We start from the raw sequence: 15888 nt of genomic DNA on the forward strand, positions 1-15888 counted from the left end.
ATTTGGAGGGGAGGGGAGGGAGAGGGAAGGATTTTAATCATTTTCCTTTCTTTGGCAACACACAAATTTTAAGAGGAGAGGGAAAATTTTAATAAAATAAAAATATTTTATTAAAATTTTCCCTCCCCTCCCCTCTAAAATTGGGAGAATTTGGAGAGAAAGGATAATATTTTGTTATGTTGTGATCATTATGCCTATATTTATTTTTAATATTCCTGCACTATCCTAAATCTTTTTTTTCTTATCTCCAGATGCTGTTCTCTCATTTACATGATCAAATATTTCATTCAAAGAAAAGATACAGTGCAAGTTGTGACTGAACATCACTTCAGTCTTTTTTTCAATCATACTTCACGTTAGAGTATATTAGAATTTTGGTATAAGTATTGCTCAATATATTAAATGTTATTTACAATCCTATTTTATTAAACATCTTATAAAATTTGAAAAATAATCTTAAATAAAATAAGAGTAAAATTGTCCATGTTAAAATATTTTTTCCTTCTCTCCCCTTATAGACCAAACAAGATAATATTAAAACTCCTCCCTTCCCCATTTTTTTTTTAATAAATCAAAACAAGGTAATATTAAAATCTTTCTACTCTCTTTCCCTCCTCTTTCTTTTATTAAAATCCCTTCCTTTTTTTTCCTCTCATTGAGCCAAACAGACCCTAATACATAATACTAATTTTAACAGGCAAGGCCTTTTTAAAGGCTTCTTAGGTTTGAGATAAGTCTCTCTACCTCATGGGCATGAAAAGAAATATACTTGTGCTGAATTAGCAGCTTCCAATCTCAAATGGAAAGTTGAAACCGGAAGTAATATATCATTAACCAACCCCATTTTGTCGAACAACTTTCAAATTGTAAATGAGATTGCCCCTAACTTACTCCTTCCAAGAAGTCTCTCATTCCAATGCCCTCATCAGGGAATGGCAGCTACTGGAACCAAAATCTTATCAGATGCATTATAGAAGGGTTATGCCAACAACATTATGGGCATTCCCCTTCCCTTAACCAATCAAGTTGACAAAATCTCCCGGGGTGGATTTCGTGATGAAAATTACAAGGCAAAAGCAGCGTTTAAGGTAATAATCAATCGTCATTCAGTTTGCCCAATAATCTAAGCTCTTGTGATGGTTGGACCATTTGGATTCATAAAATCAAGCACATAAACTCATTAAGCTGTTGGATCCTAACGCAATATGAATGTGATATCCTGTTGAATGTTAAATGCTGGAAATCCATTTCGAGAACCCCACAATTTTATCTTGCATGTTTCAGAAAGGCGTGGATTCTTATATACAAATCAGATTACAATGTTCCAGAAAAGGCAATCAAATTGACGTGCATCAAGAAGAGAATGATCACTGCGAAGTCCTTCCTCAGCAGCTCCAACAATTGTCTTGCCATGGATATATCAGCATTACTCCGTTTCTTTTCTCAGTTTGATGTCCTCCTCACTAATGGTGACTCTATTTAACTTAAGTTCCTCCTCTTGGTCTAAGAACTCCAGTAATGTAATGTCATCTTTTTTTTTTAGGTAATATATATATATATATATATATATATGTTAGTTTTTTTCCTCTAATAAAAAAAGCTAAGATTGAACCAATTTGAAAACCCTTTTCATTCCCTCAACTTGAGAAGGATTTCATCACGGCTAGGGATAGCTTTGCTGAGGCAAATATGAGTTTTTGCTGAATATTGTTTTTGCTGATAAATTTGACAAGCTTTGGGAGGTCATAATATGAGCTAAACAATTCTAAACAATATGATTCAAGAATCTAAGACAAGGCCTGACCGTAAATGCCACTTTTGAGAACTTCAAAACTCCCACAAGCTCCTGACCACCTCGCACCAATAACAAACTTCCATTTAAGCTAATAGACACGTTTCAATTAGTACAAGGGACAAAGAAAAGCCTCCAGACCAACCCAAGACGGGTCACATACGAATTTGGCCACCTGAAGTTCAAAGCTTAATTACCATTTCCAAAACGTGGAGAAAATGGAGTAACATAGGAACATTGATGTCATTAATCATTGAGAAATCCAAGGTACATGGAACTTCTTTCTTCCCTTTCATGAACACCCCAGATTTGGAAAATGACAAATATCCGTTTAAGCTAATAGACACAATTCAATTAGTACAAGAGACAAAGAAAATAACAAACCCTACAAGGGCATGTGGCCAATATTCCAAAAAGCATATCACTATTAGTGAGGGAGTGACTGCTTACCCTCCTTCTCCTTGGTGCGTCTAGTGCCTCCACTTGGGACAAAGGTTAAAAGGCGGGATGAGATTGAAATCTTAGTAATTAGGAGAAAAACAAGCATAATAGTCCTGTTTTTTTTTTTTTTCAACACTGTTCAAATCATACTTCCTCTATTCTTATTTACTTCTATTTACTAAGATTTTCAATTTGTCCCAAAATATATTCTTCTGTATTATTTATAAGTGCCCCTGGTTCTATTTATGAGTCCATTCTAGCATATTTCACCAAAACTAAGCAAAATCTTAAATCTTATTAACTTTGTTTTGAAATTTAATAACTTTCTAATTTTACCTATGTTTAATATACATGACACATAATAAATGAAGAATAAAATAGTATATTCATACTAAAAATTTAATAATATCTTACAAATAGGACAGAACATTTATCTGTACTTTATAAATAGGATCAAAAGAATAGGTAGAAAGTATATATATTAAATAGGGTTAAAATTAAAAAAAATTGTTTAATTTCGATACAAAATTAATGAGATTTGAAGTTTTTTTTTTTTTAATTCGGATAAAATATTGGAACATGGAAACAACTTATAAACATATGATAGGAGTATTTCAACTTTTTAGGTATGATTATTATTTATTTTCAATAATGCTCTTGTTATATTTTGCTTTTTTATTGGACTACGTGTGTCTTTTTTTCATGAGATCTACACCCTTATCTCTAATTTTTATTATAAAAACTCACTATCTAATTAACACATAGTAATCAAAATAGTTAAAGATATTAAATTTTTGATAAAATTTAAGTGATTTCCAATATTACTCTTAATTAACTATATTAAATTCCAACATCATATTAATTTCTATTCTCTTACTACTTTTATTAAATATGGACATATATGAAAAAAATTAATACTTATTGAAATAATCAAAAGCTCTTGTAAAAAAATACTATGGATTTCTTCACCTCCTCTGATAAGAATAAACGGATGTTTGGAAAACCTTAGAACAACTTTAAAAGAAAAAGAGAGAGAGAGAATTACAATGAAATTCTTAAAAAAAAATAATTACTAATAAATTTCAATAACAGGTGAATAATTGTTATTTATGATTCTGAAACTTATTATTACGTGTTGTTCTAGTAATAATGTTTCTGATTTGAGATTTCATAATAGCTCTTTCGTACCAAAAAAAGAGTTTTAAACTCATCTGAGATGATTAGCTAGCTAGAACTCCCTAAAATCGCTATTAAAAAGGCTGGAAGTACTTCTTTTTGTTTTTTGTTTTTCCCAAGTACAAAGTACTTCCTTTGGCATACGTAGTCTTTTCAATCATATTTGCGGTCCAAAATTTCTTGCCCATTCAGCTTCTCTGTATGGCAGTATCCTCGTGTATATTTATTTAAAATCAACTGCTTTGCCCCTGATTGATTCATGTGTGAAGCAAGCAACTATGCTGTATTTTTAAAACCAACTGCTTTGCTCCTCATTAAAACCAACAATGATTGGTTGTCTTCTTCCCGAAATGAATCACCGCCTTATCAGTTCAACCAACTATTTTGAGGAGACCACAAACACAAATTTTGACGAAGGAAACCAAAAACCTACGCTGCTGATCTCATTTATTGTAACTTATGGCCTCAAATGCCGATCACATGCATGAAACTGGAGTTCCCCTTGGCTCTCCCATGCCTTAATCTACACCTGTAATTGTGCGCTACGAGTTAAGACCGTCAACTAGTTGTATGTCTCAATCGACGCTTCGAAGAAGATGATGCGTTAAAGCCAACCATTTCACAGACTTGGGGTCTTCTTTATAAACAATGGGTACAATTCAAAGCCGGGAGGTAAAAATCAAGCTGAAGACTTTTCCTAAGTTCAAGCAGTGGTTTAGTAAGAACGAAAGAGAATGGAAAGCAACACAGGAAAGGGAAAGGTTGTATGCGTCACTGGTGCTTCTGGCTTTATTGCTTCATGGATCGTCAAGCTTCTTCTTCTTCGTGGTTATGCTGTCAAGGCCACTGTTCGCGACCCAAGTGAGTACTTTCTCTTTTATACTGAAGGAAATTCTGTTTCGTTGATTTCTTCTTCTTCCTCTTCTTGTTAACGAAGAGATGGGAGTAAGGATTTATTTTACACTTCACATGAACCAAATTTAAAGTGTTTGCCGGTGCATGTGAGATATAAGTTCATTTCTTTTTTCTCTACTTTGTTGTATCACGATTTCTGGTTATGGTTTTGAGTAATTGGAAATTGAAGGAATGATCCAAGAACAGGGCATGCATAGATAATAAAAAATGTACGGGTGTGTTGGCTGAAGATGAATAGGAGAGAAATGGAGGGAAATACACAGATTGCTAGATACGTCAATTCCTTAATTTTGCTTTTTAAGTTTGACGGAAATCAATTCTATTTTGTTGTTTCTTATCATTTTGAGATACATATTAGTGATGGTTTGTAACTCCTTGCAGATGATTCAGTAAAAGTAGACCACTTGCTCAAACTTGATGGGGCAAAGGAGAGACTGCAGCTGATTAAAGCAAATCTCATGGAAGAAGGTTCCTTTGACGTGGCTGTTGAGGAGTGCGAGGGCGTCTTTCATACTGCATCTCCTGTTGCTCTCAATGTCAAAGATCCACAGGTTGACATCAATATAGCCACTCTACTTCATCTTTTGATTAAAGAATCTCTGTACCAATTTTTATCATCTTTTGATTATCTTATGCCCACTGTTAGATGACTATTTCTGCATAGAGATAAAAAGTCCAATAACAGGAAGACAAAAGCTTCATTTCATTTTGTCCAACAAAGTAGGCTTCCGCTTTCCCAAATACATAAGACATAGTGACCTTTCTCAATAGCTTGCTCCCTTTTTTGTGCCTTGGCAAACAGTAAAACAATCTCTCGTATTGATGACCTAGTAAGTTCACATGTAATCTAAGACTGTAAGTATTATCATTTTTGGAGTTTTCCTTTCGATCTGCAAAAAAAAAAAAAAAAAAGACTTTGGGAGTTTTATTTCATTAATCTGAAAACTGTTGGGCAAACTGGAGATTTATGCTAAACTTACGGTGAGAATAGAGTATCATGTGTTGTGTCATTGGAATGTTGTGTTTTTAGTTAAGGGTAGCTTGGTAATTTGCTTAGTTGTAAACTAGGCGTTAGTTTAGTCATTGTTTCTGTTATTTTCGTTATCTATATAAGGGTGTAATATCAGACCTGAATTGTTGCTGATGATATCGGTGGATTAATCCAGCGTATTACTTAGTACATCTCGTCTCCCTGTTCTTCTCTCTTCTTTGTTTTCCCTATCTTTCTGGTTCTTTCCTCTCTTTCCCTATTCTTCCCTTCTCAATCTTGCCTGGTTCATATTATAGAACCATAACATCATGCCTTGGATGCCTCAGTGCCCATTATCCATTATGTAAGAGGCCATTAAAATAGTGGCACATCTGTCCCTCCTAGCTAATGCTCTTTACACTTGAAATAACGTCTTTTAGAAGCAAAGAAGTGGCTATAACATAGGCCTTTGGCTGTAAGGCTCATTTAAGATTGGCTTATTTTATTACTGCAGGGACTTATAGTCAGTAAACTACAACATGGCATATTTTAGCAAGATTGACATCCAAAGAAAGTGAATTGTTGACTAATTCAGAGTGACATGCTTTGAGATTCTCCCGAATCTCAGTTAGAGATTTTTCTCAACCATGAACTTCTAATATAAAGGATTTTGTATTTTTGGCTTTGGAATCTATTAAGCTCCCACGAGTTTAAATTAGTCACAAGGCTGACAATCTTTTAAATCGCCATTTTATTGTCTGGTTAAATAGGTTTTCTTACTAAATTCTTACTGTTGCCTTCTTCTTTTTTTGTGTGCATTTCAGGCTGAATTAATTGATCCAGCAGTCAAAGGAACTCTTAATGTTCTCAAATCATGTGCAAAATCACCATCTGTGAAACGAGTTATTTTAACTTCTTCCACTGCTGCAGTTGAATATAATGGAAAGCCTAAAACTCCTGAAGTTGTAGTTGATGAGACTTGGTTTTCAAATCCAGATTTCTGTAGGGAATATAAGGTATGTATTATATATAATTCACTATACTATCCAGGTTGAGATGCTGAGCTTTTTCAAAGGCTTACAGGCCCCATTTGACTTAGCTATACTCCAATAATTCATTACAGTTGTGAGAAATTGGCAAGGATGTTGTGGAATTCTTCATACTTCACTTACATAATTTAAGGTTATTAGGGGTATTTCTCTTTCATTATATAATCATCCAGCTAACTCTTTCTTTGCACTCATCAGGGATTTCTTTATGTTTTAAACGTCCATGAGTTTTTATCCTTCCTTATCCTGTGTTTTTTGTTTTTTACTTTTTTAATTTTTTTTTTTGGCCATGTACCAGGGATATTATTTCTCCTTCTGCTTTCTGGGTCTATGAATGGATGTCCCCAGTGGTTGTAAATCAGTCACAATGTAGTATACAACTAGTTCTTGGTTCATTTATTTTTGTGGCTTTATTCTCTATGAAAGCTGCATGTTTTAATTATGACAAAAGACAGTCCCTTGAAATCAGTTGTGATGTGATGCAGAGATTGCCCATTAAACTTGCGAAATTGCTTCAGCCATTTTCCTAATTTGTTTATTTGATAACAGATCATTCCTCTGAAAGTTGTATGCTCTAGAAAATTGCTGCTGAGTAGTGTTGCTAATGTATATGTTCCAACTTCCAGCGCTTTTAACATGGTATTTCTCACAAATACTATTTTATAATGCCTTTCAATTTTTCGCTATTTTTATTTTGTGCTTTCAGATCTGGTATACACTTTCCAAGACTTTGGCTGAAGATGCTGCCTGGAAATTTGCAAAAGAACACAAGATTGACTTGGTTGCTCTCAACCCAGCTGTGGTGATTGGGCCACTCTTGCAACCATCACTTAATGAAAGCTCTGCTGCAATATCAAATTTAATAAATGGTAATTTTCATAGATTCATAACGTCCATGCTGTATTGAGCACAAAAATAAATTCTGTCACATTATTTATCTCCATCTGTATTGTCTGATCTTTCAACTAAAATGTTTGTTCTGGCTCTAAATGGAAAAGAGAATTGGTGTCAAGATGTTGATGTGTGCAAAGAGATTATGGGAGCATGATGATTTTAATCAGAGACTTTATGGTGACTTATTTGATGTGTGTTTTTGGAATCACGATGCAAACCATTATGCTACATAAGATCCAAAACTGTAATGCTCTTTACTATTGTCCTTTTTCACTTGAAATTAGCAAATTAAGACAGCAGCAATCATAATTTCATTTTTTTCAAATAAAAGAAGAAATTTTCTTGTACAGATTTGAAGTACAAATTCATAGAAATTGAGTCTCTTAGTGTCTATTTTCGTTGCCAACAGAGAAGGTGTACAAAAGTAGGGAACGTAACTCCCAACCAATCCCACTTAGCTAATTCAAAATTTAAGTTAAAATATCATAAAAACTAATATCAACCAAGATACAGGAAACAAAACAGAAGTGATATGCGTATATATATGTCAGGAAGGAGTAATGCTAGTTGAAAGGATACAGTAAAACTCAAGTGAGATCTCTTAGCACTTTCTCTGAAGTTGTGGAGTAGACTATTCCCTTGCTTACAAATTCATCTTTCAGTCTTAGGTGGGTCCTTTGATTTTGGATAGTTGTGTAAGTTATAGTTCAAGAATGCTCTTTATCAAGTTTTTCCATAATGAGGAGCAGGAGCTTATGAACTTCAACTGTTTTTATTCAATCATTGTGCGCAAATGTTTTTCCAATACTAAGAGGGTGTTTGGATTAGCTTTTTTGAAGTGATTTTAAGGTGTGAAAGATAAATATATGAAAGGAGTTTTGTTTCAATTTATATGAAAGTGCTACAAAGAAGCTGAAACAAACACTCCTTAATTATAGCCATAGTTTCACCAAATATTTTCTTGGATACATATTAAACTCAAGATGGCTGAGTTTTAACTCCTAGGCCTTTGCAGAGTCCTGCTTATTGCTTTAGAAGTTCTGGGTGGCAAACTTTACATTAACACAGTTATAGTTTTTGATTTGTTTTTCGTTCAAATTGGACCTATATGTGGTACTGTCATTGAATTTCTTCAACAATAAGCTGATTAATTATTTATTAATTTATTATTATTTTGTGAGTTCTAGCTGATTTGAATGTGCAAAACAATTTCTTGTCGTGGCCTCAAGAGAAAACTGTTTATCTTTCTCCTTGGACTATTCTCAAGCTCGTTTGATGCAGGTGCGCAAACATTTCGAAATTTATCTTTGGGCTGGATTCATGTGAAGGATGTTGCAAATGCTCATATTCAAGCATTTGAGATTTCTTCAGCCAGCGGAAGGTATTGTTTGGTTGAGACAGTAGCACACTACTCCGACATTGTGAAGATTTTGCATGAGCTATATCCAACATTACCACTCCCACAGAAGTAAGTTAATTGAATCTCCACGTCCTGAAACCTCTCTCTCTTTCTCTCTCTCTTCCACACTCACTGATATGTAATTATGGATTTAGATAAGATTTTGTTAGATTCGCTGATTATTAGGATTGTATTATGTTTTATTTAGATTTAAATGGGATTTCATATTATTAGTAAGATTTGAATTAGATATTTGATTGGGATAAGATTAGGATTACCCTTGACTTGAAAATAAGGGTAATCGTCAATCTTAATCTCTAATGTTTTGATTTCCTAAATTATTTACTACTCTTTCAGTCCTAAATATAAGATCTATTTTGTAGTGTAGATTATACTATAAAGTAGGTTTTATATTTAGGACCAGAAGAATATAATATGTTACTCTTTATATTCATTCTCTATTTTTCTCTCTCGCCTTTCTTTTCACAATTCCTGACACATAGTGGACTCATTGCATTCACCTCTTCAGAGATTTTTAGAACCTGCACTGCAAATGAAACTTGTGTATCGTAAAGATTTGTTCTTCCAAAACAAGTGGATGACTTGGAGATTGAACTTGTGTACTCAAATAATTTGCACCCACTTCTTATTCTGAATTGCCTTGGCATTTGCCTATTTGTTTGAAATTTTTTTCTCACCTCATTTCTTGCTTCCTCAATAACTTGTTAGATGTGAGAACGACAAGCCCTTCATGCCAGTGTATCAAGTTTCCAAAGAAAAGGCAAGGACCTTGGGGATTGAGTTTATTCCCCTGGAGGTGAGTCTCAGGGATACAGTGGAAAGCTTGAAAGAGAAGAACTTGATCAATTTTTAATTGTGATCTTTCTCCAAGGAAGGAAGTGTTGAAAACTTGAAACATGTTTTAAATATGTACCTCTGGTGTAAAAGGCTTTTGTTGAATTTTCTACGAGCTTTATCAATGTGTGTCAGTTTGTGAGATGTCTTACAAGCTTATCCATTGACATAATAGATGATAACTAATGTTCCCTCTTGTCCCTATTATAAAGCATTTTTTTTAAAAAGAACAATTATTTCTGATTATAGGTCACCAAATATGATATTAGTTACGTTTTATAATATTGTGCCTATTTAAAGTTTGATGCAATTTTTTCTTCTTCTCAAAATGTATTTTACGGTTTCAAATGTGGATAAATATGATTTCTTATATCATTTTCGAAATACTTACTTAATTACTTCGTTTTAGTTTGGGTAAGATAATTGGAAGTGTATAAGAATTAAAAGGAGTGTACAAATATGATTTTTGCTGTCACAACTTTAAGAGCCAACCTGATCAAATATTTTTGTGGCTGAACCAAATCTTTAACTGGTTGGTTCGTATGAAAATAGTTTCAAGCTTTGATTTTATACTAACATACCATATACTCCTCTAGTCCTTAATATAAGATCTAATTCTTGAGTTAGTTTTGGTCTTAAATATAAGACTCATTTATCATATTTATCAATTTTCTCTAAATTACTCCTATAGATATTCCCTCAATCATAATCAAGTAGAAAAGGAAGAGGGGTATTAAGAAAGATGATTATGGTGTTTTAGGAAAAATGTCTCACTTTTTTTATAATTAACTAATTTACCTAACTTTCTTAATCTAATCAAACTAGTTAAATGGGTCTTATACTAAGGACCGGAAGAGTATATATATAGTCGTATGGTATGGTAATGTATACTAATGCATTCAATAGCATATTATACAACAATTTATATATAGTCGGATAATATGTTAATACATTCAATAAAATATATTAGTTTTTAACTACAACTTGCTTTGATCATTCCATGATTAGTAAACGGCGATTGATTCAAATGACATTAGGTGGAATATTATTATATTCACTACTAGAAAAATATAAATACTTGGCGGTTATTTTTAGTCATACTTGACTGTTTATAACCATCAAATATGGAGGCGTCAAATATTTGCTTCTCTAATATTTGATGGTTAATAATTATCAAATATTTGACACAATACTTGACGGTTTTGATTTAAAAACCATCAAGTATTATACCTAATACTTGACACTATAAAGTATGTGTTAGATATACTCGATGATTATTTATAGAAACCGTCAAGTATGTTTTCCTCATACTTGACGGTTCTTACCAATAACCATTGAGTATGTTTAAAATATACTCGATGGTTATTATCTGTAACTGTCAAGTATTATGTATATTTGATGGCTATTAAATATAACCGTAAAATATATGTAGAATGCTTGACAGTTATATTGAATAATCATAAAGTATTATGCACTTTTTTTCTTTTAAAATGAGGTGGCTTCTTTTTAGCGGTCCTTGCGTTTTGAATACAAAAGGCAGTAATAGAGCAATATCACACACACGCACACATACACACACACATATCAATCCAACCAGCAAATTAGAAATAGAAATATGTACTATACAAAAAGGAAACTTGGACAAGAGAAAGTAAGACAAAATTTGTCAAGTATTAAACCAAAATCAAAATTGGCTATTTACAAAAACTATAACAAAATTGTCCAAGTACCTAAACCAAAAGCATCATTGAACTGTGAGAAATAAAAAAAAAAAAAAGACAAATACCAATCTTCTTGTCTATCTATTCTATGCACACTGATGGTACAATGCCATTACCAATTCTTCCATAATTTCTTTCATTTGACTGGATGAATATCACGTGCAATATGTATCTGCAAAGTATTGTATAAAAAAAAATAAAGAATTTGATGATGTTAGGTATAAATGTATAATTAACGTAAGTATAAATTGAGCTTTGAATAAATACATGTTACGTTAATAGGGATTGTGTTAGCATTGTGCATAAATATCGCTTTCATGAACTTCATGGCACAATATCCACAATCTGTGCTTTTGTTTGGTTATAGTGGGCACTGTAAAGAGAGGTGAAGGAAAATATATTAATGATGATCTGATGATAAGCTATATTTAGTTGAATAGTTAATGGTGATGAATACCTTCACTTTTTTTTTCCATGAGAACATAGAATCGAATAGGTCGCCTTTGATCGGGGGGCATGTTAAGCCTTGATTCGTGCAGAACAGCCATAGAGCTTTGAGAATACAATGAAATTAAAAGTTAATAATTGTCAAAAATTAGATAGAAAAAAGAAATTAAATTCAATGTGATAAAGCACATTCAAGATACCTGTTAAATAGTGATTGCATAAATGGTTGATTGGCTGGATCCCCATTAAGAGAATCAAAACACCAAAATTTTTTCCATGAAGGGATTGACCACAATCAGCATCCAGTGTCCCCTAAATACAATAAAGACAATGAGAACAATTAGAAACTATTATATGATAAAAAAATTAAAGAAAATTTAGTATACTTACCCTTGGTAGTAAGGTGCCAAAAGAAAGTGTCCCTGTTCTTTACAGCCCTTGAAATGAAGATATTTACCAAATCCCTCGATAAGTCTTGCTTCATATTAGGGCTGTGGCCGGCAAAGGTATGGGGACTGATGAATCTAAACCTTTCATCAAGGTCACCAGGAACAACAAAATTCTTGTAAAGGCACCTAATTGTCCAAACAAAAATATCAATATAATAAATGTTATAAGTAATTAAGTATTTAATCATGTCTTGAGAAATACTTTATATAAAAGTTATAGGCATTCGTGCTAGCCATTTCATGAGCCAGAATTTCTTTTAGTATCTCATTTGTAACGTACTCATATGCGAGTCTACCATAAACCTCTAGCTCAAAGTTGAAAGGAATCATCAAGTAGTGGCCGTGTTCTAATCTTGCCCCAGTTGCATATTCCTCAAGACATTCTATATCTTGATGACACTACAAGAGCAGGCTCAGAGGGCTTCTTCTATGAACATGACAATGACTGATTTCTCAACAGGCTCTTCTTCCCCTTAGACTAACAAATATATAGTTAGCAATAAAACAGAATTTATACATTGTTTTAAATTAGCTGAAGGTTTCAACATATATACACCTTTTTAGGTTGTTCTAACAAAATAAGACGTCCAGGCCAAGCAACAAAGCTACTCACCGCTTGGGCTATTGTCTATACATCTGGGGTGGGCACAGGAAGGGCGTAGTTGTCATCTATAGCAGTGTTCAACTATAACTTTACATGATTAGTAGGGAGAGACGTATTATGAATCATGGTCTCCCCCAGCAAGTTGAACATGTAGCCTGGGGTGACGGTGTGATGTTTAGGGCTATCTGTCCTACACTGGACATCCAAAGACAAGCAGTATTATACCTTAGGTAGAGAGGGGAATGTGTAGCTGTCCTTTCCGCTGAGGCTGAGATTCAAAGCTGGCTATGGTGCTTGGCTCTTAAACAATTGCTCAATTAGGAGCACTTAGGCTTTGACCTGATCCTTTAACCAACCCGTTTCCTCCTTCAACTCCATAAACTCAACTGAAAAGGGCGCATTTTGCCTAGCCCTAAAATTTTATTACAATACAGCTTTAAAAATTAAGAAGTTTAGTTATGCAATTAATAAATTTCAGTTCTAAATTAACAGCTTTATGTATCCATAACACACTTGCAACAAGTTTTTGAATAAAACTTGATCACATGTTCCAATTCATAGTTAACACATTTTAATTCTAATTAAATTAACAACTTTTTGTCCCAATAACACGCTTGCAGTAAAACTTAATCACAATACAATCATAAAAATTAACGCTTTCAATTACGTAGTTAACAAGTTTCAGTTCTAAATTAATAACTTTACATCTGCATAACATACTTGCAATAAGTCTTTAAATAAAACTTGATTACAATACAACCTTAAAAAGTAACATATTTCATTTTACAGTTAAGACTTTTCAATTCTAAGTTAACAACATTTTATCTTCATAATACACTTGTAATAAGGGAGGAAGATTTAATATAAAACCTAACTCACCATTGCTTACTTGATTGATTTTCTAACTTTGCAATGTAAACGTCAAGATTTTCTCATTCAGAGTTCTTACGCAACATGAGAATGATAAAAATTCTCATATCTCTAGGTTTCTAATGAAAGAGGTATTAAAGTCATTTCATAAAATTTTAAAATTCCTCTCTGAGTCATATAACCTGATTAAAAATTTGACAAATATAATAATTTAAATAAAAATTTGAGTTATTAAAATGTATTTGTAAGGATTTTTACAAATAAATATAAAATGTGACGCAAGTTTTTCTTTTCTTTTTTTATTCTATTCTTTTCTTTTGCATTCTCCTAGTGCTATAAGTTTTTTATTTTGACTCGCAGGATTAATTCACGAGTCTTCCCTCCTCACTATGCACTATTCAGTTTTCAATTTCACACATAACTGACAGGTTCTCTCTCCTTCCTAACCTTCCCCGAATAACACGCTTTGCCCTTAAACCTCTGGCAGCATCCATGGCTTCTGGCCGTATAGAAACTAGTCCCAAGTGGGTGAAGCATCCCCAACAACCGTCTAGTGAGCAGGAAATGGGAAGGAGAATAGCGAAAACATAATCCGGCTAGCCCACCAACGTAATTCAGTGGGTTACTCAGGTTTTCCCAGTTGCACCAGCTTAGACTGAGTTGGGTTTGATCGCAAATCATACCAAACAAGTGTTCGGTTCACCGGTTTTCACGCATAATCTAGTTCTTATATTACATACTGGAGGTAGTATAATCCAAAAACTGTTTTCAAGCTTGCACATGTAATTAGTTAGGCTTTTTGTTTTCCCACTTTTTTCACGGCATCTTGTCTTCCAAAACAAAATTTTCAAACCATTTAGTTATAAAAAATTGTAAATGAAAAAATTTTCAAACTTTTTTATTCACATGAAGCAGCTAATACTATAGTAGATGTATTCCTTGTATATAAACGCATGGATGCCCTTTAGCAACCAATCAAATCATCTCTTCCATAATGGCACCATCAGCTCTTTCATTCATAGTGTGCGGGCGTCAGCCGGTCGGACATAGACCACCAAGGAGGCTTCAGTTCCAAACTCTGGTCATCCAATTCATGTTCCATTTCAATGATAAATCATCATATTTAAAAAGTTAAAGCCCTTATATCAGCAGCACTCTTTCTTTTTTCGCCACCTATCTATACACTCTTTCTTATGTATTATCTTTAACTAATTTTAACCCACTTTTAGTATTTGTGTCTTATAAAATAAAATAGGAATAAATATATTTTTGTGCCAATTTTTTTAAAAAATAAGCATTGACAACTCTCAATCTATGGGTAACACGCTTGAAATGCAAAGGTTTTATTTTCGCACTACGCTTGAATCACACAATGAGTGATGCTATTGGTCTGGTTCAATTTAAGACCGCGTTACGAGAAATCGCTCGCGGTGCGCGTCAGCCTTTGACTCCACCAATTTGGTATAGGGAGCTTCTAAACGCAAGAGACCCACCGCGTATAATGTGCATGCTTCATGACTACGAGGAAGCCACTGGTATCAAAGAATGCATCATCCCCTCAAACAACATGGTCCATCGTTCCTTCTTCTATGGACCTAATGAAGTTGCTTCAAGTCGTGCTCAAATCCCTTATCATCTACGTGGTTCTTCTTCCAATTTTGAAATCATCACTGCATTCTTATGGAAGTGTCGTATAATGGCTCTTCAACCTTATAATGATGATGATAAAGTTCGTATATTATGTGCTGTGGATGCTCGTGCCAAATTCGACCCTCCTTTGCCGGACGGTTATTATGGCAATGTCGTCCGCTTTCCGATGGCCGTGACCACCGCCGGGAAACTACGAAGGAACCCATTGGGATATGCTTTAGAGTTGGTGAAGAAATTGAAAGGTGAAGTGAGTGAGGAGTACATGCACTTTGTGGCAGATTTCATGGCAATTAAGGGACGACCTCCTTCAATAAAAGACGTAGGGTCGTATTTGGTGTCAGATGTGACACAAGCTGGGTTCAGTGATGTTGATTTTGGGTGAGGAAAGGCAGTGTATGGCGGACCGGCAAGGGCAACTGATGAAGTGGTAAGCTACCACATGCCATATAAGAATGCTCAAGGACATGAAGGTGTAGTAATACCTTCATGTTTACCTGGTGAAGCCATGGAGAGATTTGTGAAGGAGTTAGATAGAATGCTCAGAACAAGATTGATCAGTTCTTCCTTATAAGTGGGTTTTCTATAATACATGTGAATATAAGACCCAGTTTTAAGAGGTGAGGCTTGTGTGTTCTCTTCATTTTAGTATTGTAATT

The 15888-nt window shown here is 33.8% G+C and overlaps 1 pseudogene; it reads left to right on the top strand.

Moving 5' to 3' along the window:
- Positions 1-3695: 3695 nt before the first annotated feature.
- The window catches only part of LOC114746032 (uncharacterized), a 70253-nt pseudogene continuing 58060 nt past the window's right edge, over positions 3696-15888 (top strand).

This window comes from Neltuma alba, unplaced genomic scaffold (assembly GCF_004799145.2).
Source record: "Neltuma alba isolate B1F8T4 unplaced genomic scaffold, ASM479914v2 tig00004866_pilon, whole genome shotgun sequence".
In the NCBI taxonomy this organism is placed as follows: domain Eukaryota; kingdom Viridiplantae; phylum Streptophyta; class Magnoliopsida; order Fabales; family Fabaceae; genus Neltuma; species Neltuma alba.